The following is a 9381-nucleotide window of genomic DNA, read 5'->3' as shown; positions in this document are numbered from 1 at the left end:
AACCAAGCCCCAATAATTTTTCATGAGTTAGCAAAGATGTGTGTAGTCTAGTGTTGTAATGGTGGAACATGATTCATTTGTGATTTGCCAATTCTGGATGTTTTTCTTTCATTGCTTCCTTCAGTTTCATTAGTTGTTGACAGTAAACATCTGAATTGATTGTTTGGTTCCTTGGAAGCAGCTCAAAATACACAACACCTTTGTAATTCCACCAAAAAGCATCACCATTTTTTGATGCAATTTTTGAAGTGGTTTATGCTGGTTCATTAGGCTTGGACCATGGTCATTTCCGATTGATGTTATTGTAGACAATTCATTTTTCATCACCAGTGATAATTTGTTTCAAAAGAAGGTTGATTTCAATGCATTTGAAATGCATATCACAAATATTGATTTGTTAAGTGAATTTCTTTCAATTTATGTGGAACCCAAATATCTAGCTTCTCAATGAGTCCAAGACATTTTAAGTGATTTTCAATTGTTGTGTGTGATACATTTAACCTCTCTGCAATCTTTCGCACAGCTATATGACAATCAGATTCAATTATGATTTTGATTTGGTCATCATCATCAACTTCAGTAGGTTGACCAGAACATTGGTCATCTTTGAGCGCAAAATCTCCAGAACGGAATGTTTTAAACCATTTCTGACACGTGCATTCTTTTAAGCAATCAATTCTATAAACTTCACATATCTTTCTGTAATAAGGGTGTGGTGAATAAACTGTTGTCTAAATTACACAAAAATGAAAATAACACTGACATCTCATTTTAACAGATATATTTACCAAAATTACATAAAAATATCTTGAAATGCTAAAGAGTAAATTTATTTAATAAAATCACCATATATATATGGCTTCAACCACAGCCTCCAGACAACTTCAGAATATCCTGCAACTCTTCTGTATGGCGTCTTTGATCAAGTTGGTGAATGCTGCCATAATCTTTGCCTTCAGTTCATCTTTGGTGTTACAAGGAGTTTTGTCAGACTCTTGCTCAACTGCACCCCACACATAATAATCAAGGGGGTTGCAGTCTGGGGAGTTAGGTGGCCAGATTGATACCCAAACACTCTGAAATGTTTATATTGGAGCTTCCGGCATGAATGCCAAGCAGTAAAGCATATCGTTTCCAAACCTCTGGCAGAGTGAATTGCATCATAGTGCTGTTTTCCTCACATACAGTGCCCAACTGACCCTACTATACTATGTAGTCAACAAAATCAAAAACAAACAATGTGCATGTGCAAAATCAAAAGTATAGAATAGTGACAATTTACCCACTGCACCATGTATGTGTGTGTGTGTGTGTGTGTGTGTGTGTGTGTGTGTGTGTATGTGCATATATATATATATATATATATATATATATATATATATTCTTTTATTTGTTTCAGTCATTTGACTGTGGCTATGCTGGAGCACCTCCTTTAACCGAACATATTGACGCCAAGACTTATTCTTTGTAAGCCTAGTACTTATTCTATTGGTCTCTTTTGCTGAACCACTAAGTTATGGGACATAAACACACCAGTATTGGTTGTCAAGCAATGGCAGCGGGGGGGGGGGGGGGCAAATATAGGCACACAGACATACATACACACACATATACAATGGGCTTCTTTCAGTTTCCATCTACCAAATACACTCACAAAACTTTGGGCGGCCCGAGGCTATAGTAGAAGATACTTGCCCGAGATGCCATGTTGTGGGACTGAACCCAGAACCATGTGGTTGGTAAGCAAGCTACTTACCACAGAGCCACTCCTGCATGGTATATATATGTGTGTGTGTGAATATCTATATATATACACATGTGTATATCTCTCTCTCTATATATATATATATGTCTATGCATATATATATATTTATGTCTATGTATATGTGCAGTAGCGGCATTAATATAAGGGTCAGTAAGAACAAGTGTATTGAAATATTTGTTTTAGAAGATTAACAAAACATTGAGACTAGATATTTTACACATATCTAGATATGTCTAATATATATCTTCCGTGAAATTTTCAAGCGAATGGAATAAATATTTCCTAAGTTATGAGGAAATAAACAAATAATCTTCCAAACTGCAACAGCCAAAAGTTAAAGTTAAGGGTCACTAGAAAAACAAGGAAAAATTGATCAAGAACAAATATTACTATTAATATTTTGTGAACATCCTTTTACTATCAAGGACATCTGTTACCACAGGTCTGAATTAATTTCTTGCAAAATGATAGAGTAATATTGTTCCATTCGTTTTTCAATAATTTTTAAAGTTCATCTTCTAAACGTTTTCTGTAGGGTTGAGATCAGAACTTTGAGGTGGCCAGTCCATGAGATCCACCCCTTCATCACTCAAAAAATCTTTGACTCTCTTTGCAATGTGACAGAGAGCATTATCCTGCACAAAGATAGGAGGTTGAACTGACGAGGATTGGAGATGTGGATGGACATGCAGTCTAAGAATCCACTTGTAGATTTCAGCATTGACAGTCCATTCTAGGCGAATAAATGGACCAGGACCAGCAACAGAGACCACTCTCTATACCATTACACTGCCTCCCCCATATTTCACTGTCTTCTTCACACATGCACAACATAACTTATCACTTTTTTGTCGGACATACATCCTGCCATCAGAACCAACCATGTTAAACTTTGATTCATTGCTAAAATGAACCTGCAACCAGTGTTCTTCTGTCCAAACAACATGTTCATGAGTGAAACAAAGACAGGCTCTTTGATTCTTCTTGGAGAACAGAGGTTTCTTTGCTGGCACCCGAGCAAGCAACCCAGAACCTCGTAACTTTCGAAAAACTGTTTTGCATGATACAATGACATTGTAAGTGGAGCTAAACTCGCAAGATATCTCAAAAGCACTCTTAAACCTATCCTTCAGTGACATTCTAACCATGATACAATTCTGTCTTGGTGAAGCTTTATGAGGTCTACTGGTTTAGGGTTTAGCATCTGTTGATCCTGATAACTTAAAACGAGATGGAGGACAATGTCACGCTTGTCATGTTCTTGCCCAACTAGAAGTACAGGTATTTCATTTCTTGTTGGCGCATTAAACCTCCCTCCATGTTGACCAGATGGTTTCTTGTCTGATCTGATAACTACTTTGTAATTCAGGGAGTCAGGTGGAATTTTTTCAAGTACAGTCTTGAAGCTTCTGATCAGGTTGTTGTTGTTATGCAGCATCTTTTGCAGAGACACTCCAATGTTCATCCTGATACCAGAAATGTTCTTGCACCTCTCTTGCAGTAAGTCATCTAGTCAGGGATCCAAGACCCCTTTCAGGAGATTGCAGTAAGTGGCTGCGGTCACTTTAACCCCTTCAAGTACCCTGACTGGTCCAACAGCTTTCTCCATAATGATACCAGCCCACAACATAACTCCTCCACTCTGTTGTTGACATCGTAAACATTGGTGATGGTTATCTCCAAAATAGACTCAACCATTTTCCCATCTGTCAGGTCCGTGAAGAGTCGCCCTGGTTTTGTCAGTGAACAGAACACAACTCATGTTTAACATCATGTACTTTTGGGCCCATTGAAGCCTCAAACTCCCATGACAGGGCATTAAAGGAGGTAGCTTCAGGGGTTCTCACATGGAAGCCATAGCCCTGAGGATTTCTGGTGGTTTTCAGTACATGAAGAAGTCTGGAGGCAATGAAAATAGCTTTGCTTGTTTGTCCAGGTTTCCCACATAAGTTGCAGCCAATATTCCTTAAATCCGTAGTCACAGTCTTGGAGGTCCCACAATTGGATCGTTTCTTCCTTGGCAAAGGGTCCTTCAGGAATTGTCCAACCATGTGCAAATGACAACCTAACTTCTCTGCAATGACATGAAGAGAAGTGCCTTTAGCACTTTCCTTGATGATGACAGGCTTTTCTTCATCATTAGGGCCTTTTCCACATCCCATTGCTTAGAGAGGAGAGACACTATTAGCATGGTTCACTCAAAAACTGAAAGAATCTGAAATAAAAAAGAAGGATGTTACGCAGAATAATGAAAACATAATGATGGTATTGCTATATTGTGCAAACCAGCTGGGAAAAGTTTTATCAAAATCGATTCACAGAAAACTGAGAAATTCTAAATTTCACTCTCAATCTATTAGTGTGGTTCTAGGTGTACAGGCTGTGACAGAGTGGACAGACGTTTTTGAAATGACTATTACTCAGCCCCAGGGGGAGGGACATATATCCGACAGGTACCATTTGGTCTGTGGTGTCTTAGCATTTTTTTCTCTTTTCAGGTGAAGCCATGGTGCTGTGGATGATACAGTATTGCATGTCTGACTATGGCTGTTATGTGAAAAATGATAAGTCTGTCACAGCAGTTCAGCATGAGTTTCAGCGCCACTTCAATATTCATTGAAATCAGGCTGTTCTTACCCTTAACACAATCTTACGTTGGGTGAATGCAGTTCATACACGATGTACACTAATGAATAGGAGACCAGTGGGGGGTGCCACAAATGGTACGGACCCCGGAAAATGTGGAACGCATCAGACGTAGTCCAAATTGCTCTGCTCATAGGCATTCCACTAAACTTGGCATCAGTAATCGATCGGTAAGGTGTATTTTGAATGAAGACCTGCATTTCCACCCATACAAATTGGTCATTGGACAACAGTTGAAACCATGGGACTATGCACAGAGCAATGCTGGAGAGAGTGGAGGCCAACTTCCAAGAACGCCTTCAAAAGCGCATCAATGAAAACGGACACCATATGATGAATGTTGTTTTCGACACTTGATCTTGACAAATGCAAATTCAGTATGAACACATTAATGTCAATAGAATTTGTTTGTAGCTAAAATTAATGATTTTGTGAATTTTTCAAAAACATCTCTCCTCTCTGCCCCACCCTGTATATATATATAACTTAACTGGCACTCCATTGGTTGTGATGATGAGGGTTCTAGTTAATTCAATCAACAGATTAGTTTGCTCATGAAATTAACATGCAAATGGTTGAACAGTTCAGACACATGTATCCTAAATAGATTCAGTGTGATGCAGAATGTGATAAGGTTGGCCCTATGAAATACAGCTCCTACTCATTTTTTTCCAGCTGTGTAGACTGGAGCAACATGAAATAAAGTGTCTTACCCAAGGACACAATGCACTGCTGGGAATCAAACTCATGACCTTATGACTATGAACCAAATACCCTAATCACTAAGCTACATGCCCTCACTATATATATATTGATGTAAATAGATAGATATATATACATATTTATATACTATATTTATAATAAGATACTTATCCAGAGGCACAGGCATGGCTTTGAAGTAAGAAATTTGCTTCCAAACCATATAGTTCCGAAGTCGATTTGCTTCATTAAAATTCTTCAAGATGGTGTCTCGGCATGGCTGCAGTCTAATGACTTAAGTAAAAAAATCTCTCTCTCTCTCTAGATATATATATATATATATACACACACACATTTAATACTTGATTGATGAGAGGTGTTACGGGGGAGGTGGGTGATAAAGAAAAAGAGGGATGGAGGCATGGGGGAGAGATTTGGGTGCGGGATGGGAAAGAGATGGCTTATAATTTTTAAAATGTGTTTGATTGTGTTATAAGCACATATATATAAATGTTGGGTATTGTGAGAAAATATTGACTTCTCATTTATTGTGAGGAAAGTGGCAATGCATTAAGGGCCTGCCCTTATATGCAACTAGTTGGCTAAAATATATTTGCGTTCATGAGGGCAAGAGGAAAAAATTTAACTTTTAAAGTCCCGATAGGTTCTGCATGGACGGTGTTCTTCAATATGATCATTTTCACTGTTAAACAGAATCTGCACCTCCTACTGCTGTTGAAGCAAGGTCAATACTTTTCTAGCAATCTTCACTTGATATTATATTGTGCAAAGTTTTATTTAAATATCCATCTCCTGGATATCTAATGATGCCTTCTGTTGTGCCAATATATTTCCATATATTCATTACTCTATTGCAGTTCTTTGAGACTACCTCCACTTCATACATGGTACTTTTTGTATTGCACTGACTGTTTAGTGGGCACGTGGAGATTCCTCTGCATGAACAACTTGCATCTGTAGAAGGTTTGAGCCTATCTACTGAAACTCTTTTTTATACCAGCTGCACAACTAAACTCTTTTTTATATCAGGTGCACAACTAAACTCTTTTTTATACCAGGTGCACAACTAAACTCTTTTTTATACCAGGTGCACAACTAAACTCTTTTTTATACCAGGTGCACAACTAAAAGAGACTCAAATTATGCCTATAAAAATTTTTCTATACTTATGTGCCTGTGGAAAATGCTTATCCACTAAACTAACATCCTATGTACACAAATTTTATCATTAAGAGAAAATGGGCAAGTGAACAATATAAACTTTGTTGGCATTTTCTCTTGATGTGCTAGGGCCAGGCATATAACTTATCCTGTCTTTGAAACTGCAAACAGCCATGGTCTCATTGTAGAATGAGGTCTTGGCATCAAAGATCTCTTTTCTTGAAAATGTAATGGAATAGAGGGAAAGGAACAGGTGTCTTCCTGAAGAAGTGAGCATACAGCTTCCTCAACTGGAGAAAGGGGGAGGATGGGAGAGAGAGAGAGAGAGAGAGAGAGAGATTACCCTCAAGGTACATGGTAAATATGAGAGAATAAAGAGAGGAACAGAAAGGGTGGGTGGATAGATAAATGTGCTTGAATATGAAAAAAGTGTGGCAGATGATTAGAGATGGGAACTGAGGTGAACACAGTGCATATCAGTTTGGGGGAAGGATGTATTGGAAATAGTAGTCAGAGAAGAGGAGGTGATAAGGGACAGTAGTAGGGTACAATGTGAAGTGGGGTAATGGGTGCAATGATCAATAGCTTCTTATGTCTGATTTCTTTGCTAGCATGAGTTGGGTGGGTTGTCACAGACATTTCACTTCTTATTGGAAGCCATTGACATTTGTATGTCATTCTGGCTACTTTTCTATGGACAATTTTTTTTTTGACATCAACATTAAAGAGATTGTGAAGTCCTTGGTAAGACAGAGCTAAACAGAGCTCCCAACCCACATTTTCTTCTGCCTTACCAACCATTCAAGAGCGAGCATCAGGAAAGGTAGCTTTTGTTATTGCATCAGCACAGTAGGGTAGAGAGTATGCAGTATCTTAAGATGTTTACTTTTGCTCATATGATGTGACAAAGGAAAGAATAAGAGAGTGTGATGACAGCAGTAAGGTCAGAATGGATGCATGAAAGGAACAGAAGTTATGTTGTCTTGACTATATGTACCTATCTCAGAATACTGAGTACTCCCACCACTCACCCCTACCATAGAGCCCTCTCTATCTTTTGTTTCTCATTCTACAAAGAGGCTGGCAAGTAGAGATATGGGGTTGTGAGGTACCTTTAGTCATGTCAAGGATGTGACTGGTAAAACAAATACTTTGCCTAGTACACAATGCAAATTCCAAGGTGGGTTAAGAGACTTTAGTTTTGTCAAGGACATGACACTTGTAGTGCTGGTTCCATACACTGTAAAGTAGTTGGTGTTAGGAAGGGTATCTGGTCACAGAAACCAAGTCAAAGATTAAACATGGGTGAAACGAGGTCTTCTGATCTTGGCGAGCAGTATACCTAAATATATGCGGATACCAACCATGGCGACCTATGCAATCTATTCATAAAAAGTGGACATAAAATGTGTATGAGTGTGTATGTAAACATAGCTATCATTTGAAAGCAAGTTTGACTTATTAGCTTATACCACGTTGTCGTTGTTTTAGATGGCTGTAGTTTCAAGCAGATATAGACACATACTTTGCCTCCCACAACTGACCCAGCAGAACATCGAGACTGTGACAGCTGGAGAGATAAGGCTACACCAGCACCTGTTGATCATTTACAGACGGATCGAACCTGAAACATGGGTGCGAAGTGAACTTTTTAACCACTTTCTCTTTTCCTATCTCATCTGTTATTTTCTCGTTTTGTCTCCTTTTTCTGAAGTGAAAACTAATTTAAGCTAATCTTGAGTCATATACACACATACATATTTTTTTTATCGATGCACCGTCTACATTGGTTGCTATTCAGAATCTCGTGTCCTGTTCTCAAGCGAAGCGAGAAACTCAGAGTAGCAGCACACCAAAGTGTTCGTTAAATAATATTCTACTCTATCTAAAGTACAGTGTACATTTTCTCACTCAAATGCCATTCAAACCATTGTGAACCCATAATCATATATATATATATATATATATATATATATATATAGATAGATAGATAGACACAAACACACATCACATACATACATGTTTATATATATATAATATATATATATATATATATATATATATATATATATATATATATATACACACACACACACACACACACAGAGTGTGTATATGCGCGTGTATGTTTTCATATACAATATAATAGATACTAAAATAATTATAAATATCTCTAATAATTATTGATACTACTACTACATCCCCCTACACATAAATTATACTGACAGTTATGTAGAGCTACAGGCATAAATTACAATCATTCTATCATGTAATGCTACTGAAAATTCCAACATAATAATACGATATACATTCACTCTGTATTACGCACACGGACTTTTTATCACCCTTACAATATTGCTCACATTTCTCTTGTTTAACGATTTCTTTTAACTAGAGAGAAAAAGAAAGATGTAGTTAATAGAGACAAGGGAGTAATAAAAGTCTTAGACGACCTAAGGAAATAACTAAACACCCATATGGGTTTTAGGCCGGGCCTCTACTTTTTGCGCTGTCACTAACACCTCGCATACATTCATGAATCAATACTCGCACGCAATCAATAGCACATACCATTCATGCACACTGATGGAAGAAAACGAAGACATTTTTCACATATAACACATACACACAGTTGAGTTTATTCACGTCCACGCAACAACCCTAGAAATTAAGATACATACGTGTAAATGCTGCTTTAACACCACACACATATTCATCATAACTTAGACATTAAAAAAAAATATTAGTCCTTCTACGTAATTATAAATTACATATGTATGGGTATATACATACAACAGCAGGGAATATAAAAAGTCGTAAAATATGCATATGCTCATACAGGTAGACAAACGTACGAAAATACATAAATTATCGTCACGCATCCACAACACATAGGAAGACCAATTTGAAATCTTTGTACGTGTCATGTGAAATCTCGTTCAAATGATAATCAGTGACATTTGGTGTATTTTGTAATCACATTCGCACACAAACACACATACATATATATGTGTATGTACAAACATTCTCATGTATATTCACACATACATAATGAGTTTTAGTCACATATTTGCAAACAAAATCATTCA

This window comes from Octopus bimaculoides, chromosome 14, assembly GCF_046866305.1.
Source record: "Octopus bimaculoides isolate indiv1 chromosome 14, ASM4686630v1, whole genome shotgun sequence".
NCBI classification, from domain to species: domain Eukaryota; kingdom Metazoa; phylum Mollusca; class Cephalopoda; order Octopoda; family Octopodidae; genus Octopus; species Octopus bimaculoides.
The sequence above is the reverse complement of the archived record's forward strand: the minus strand, read 5'-3'. Positions refer to the sequence as shown.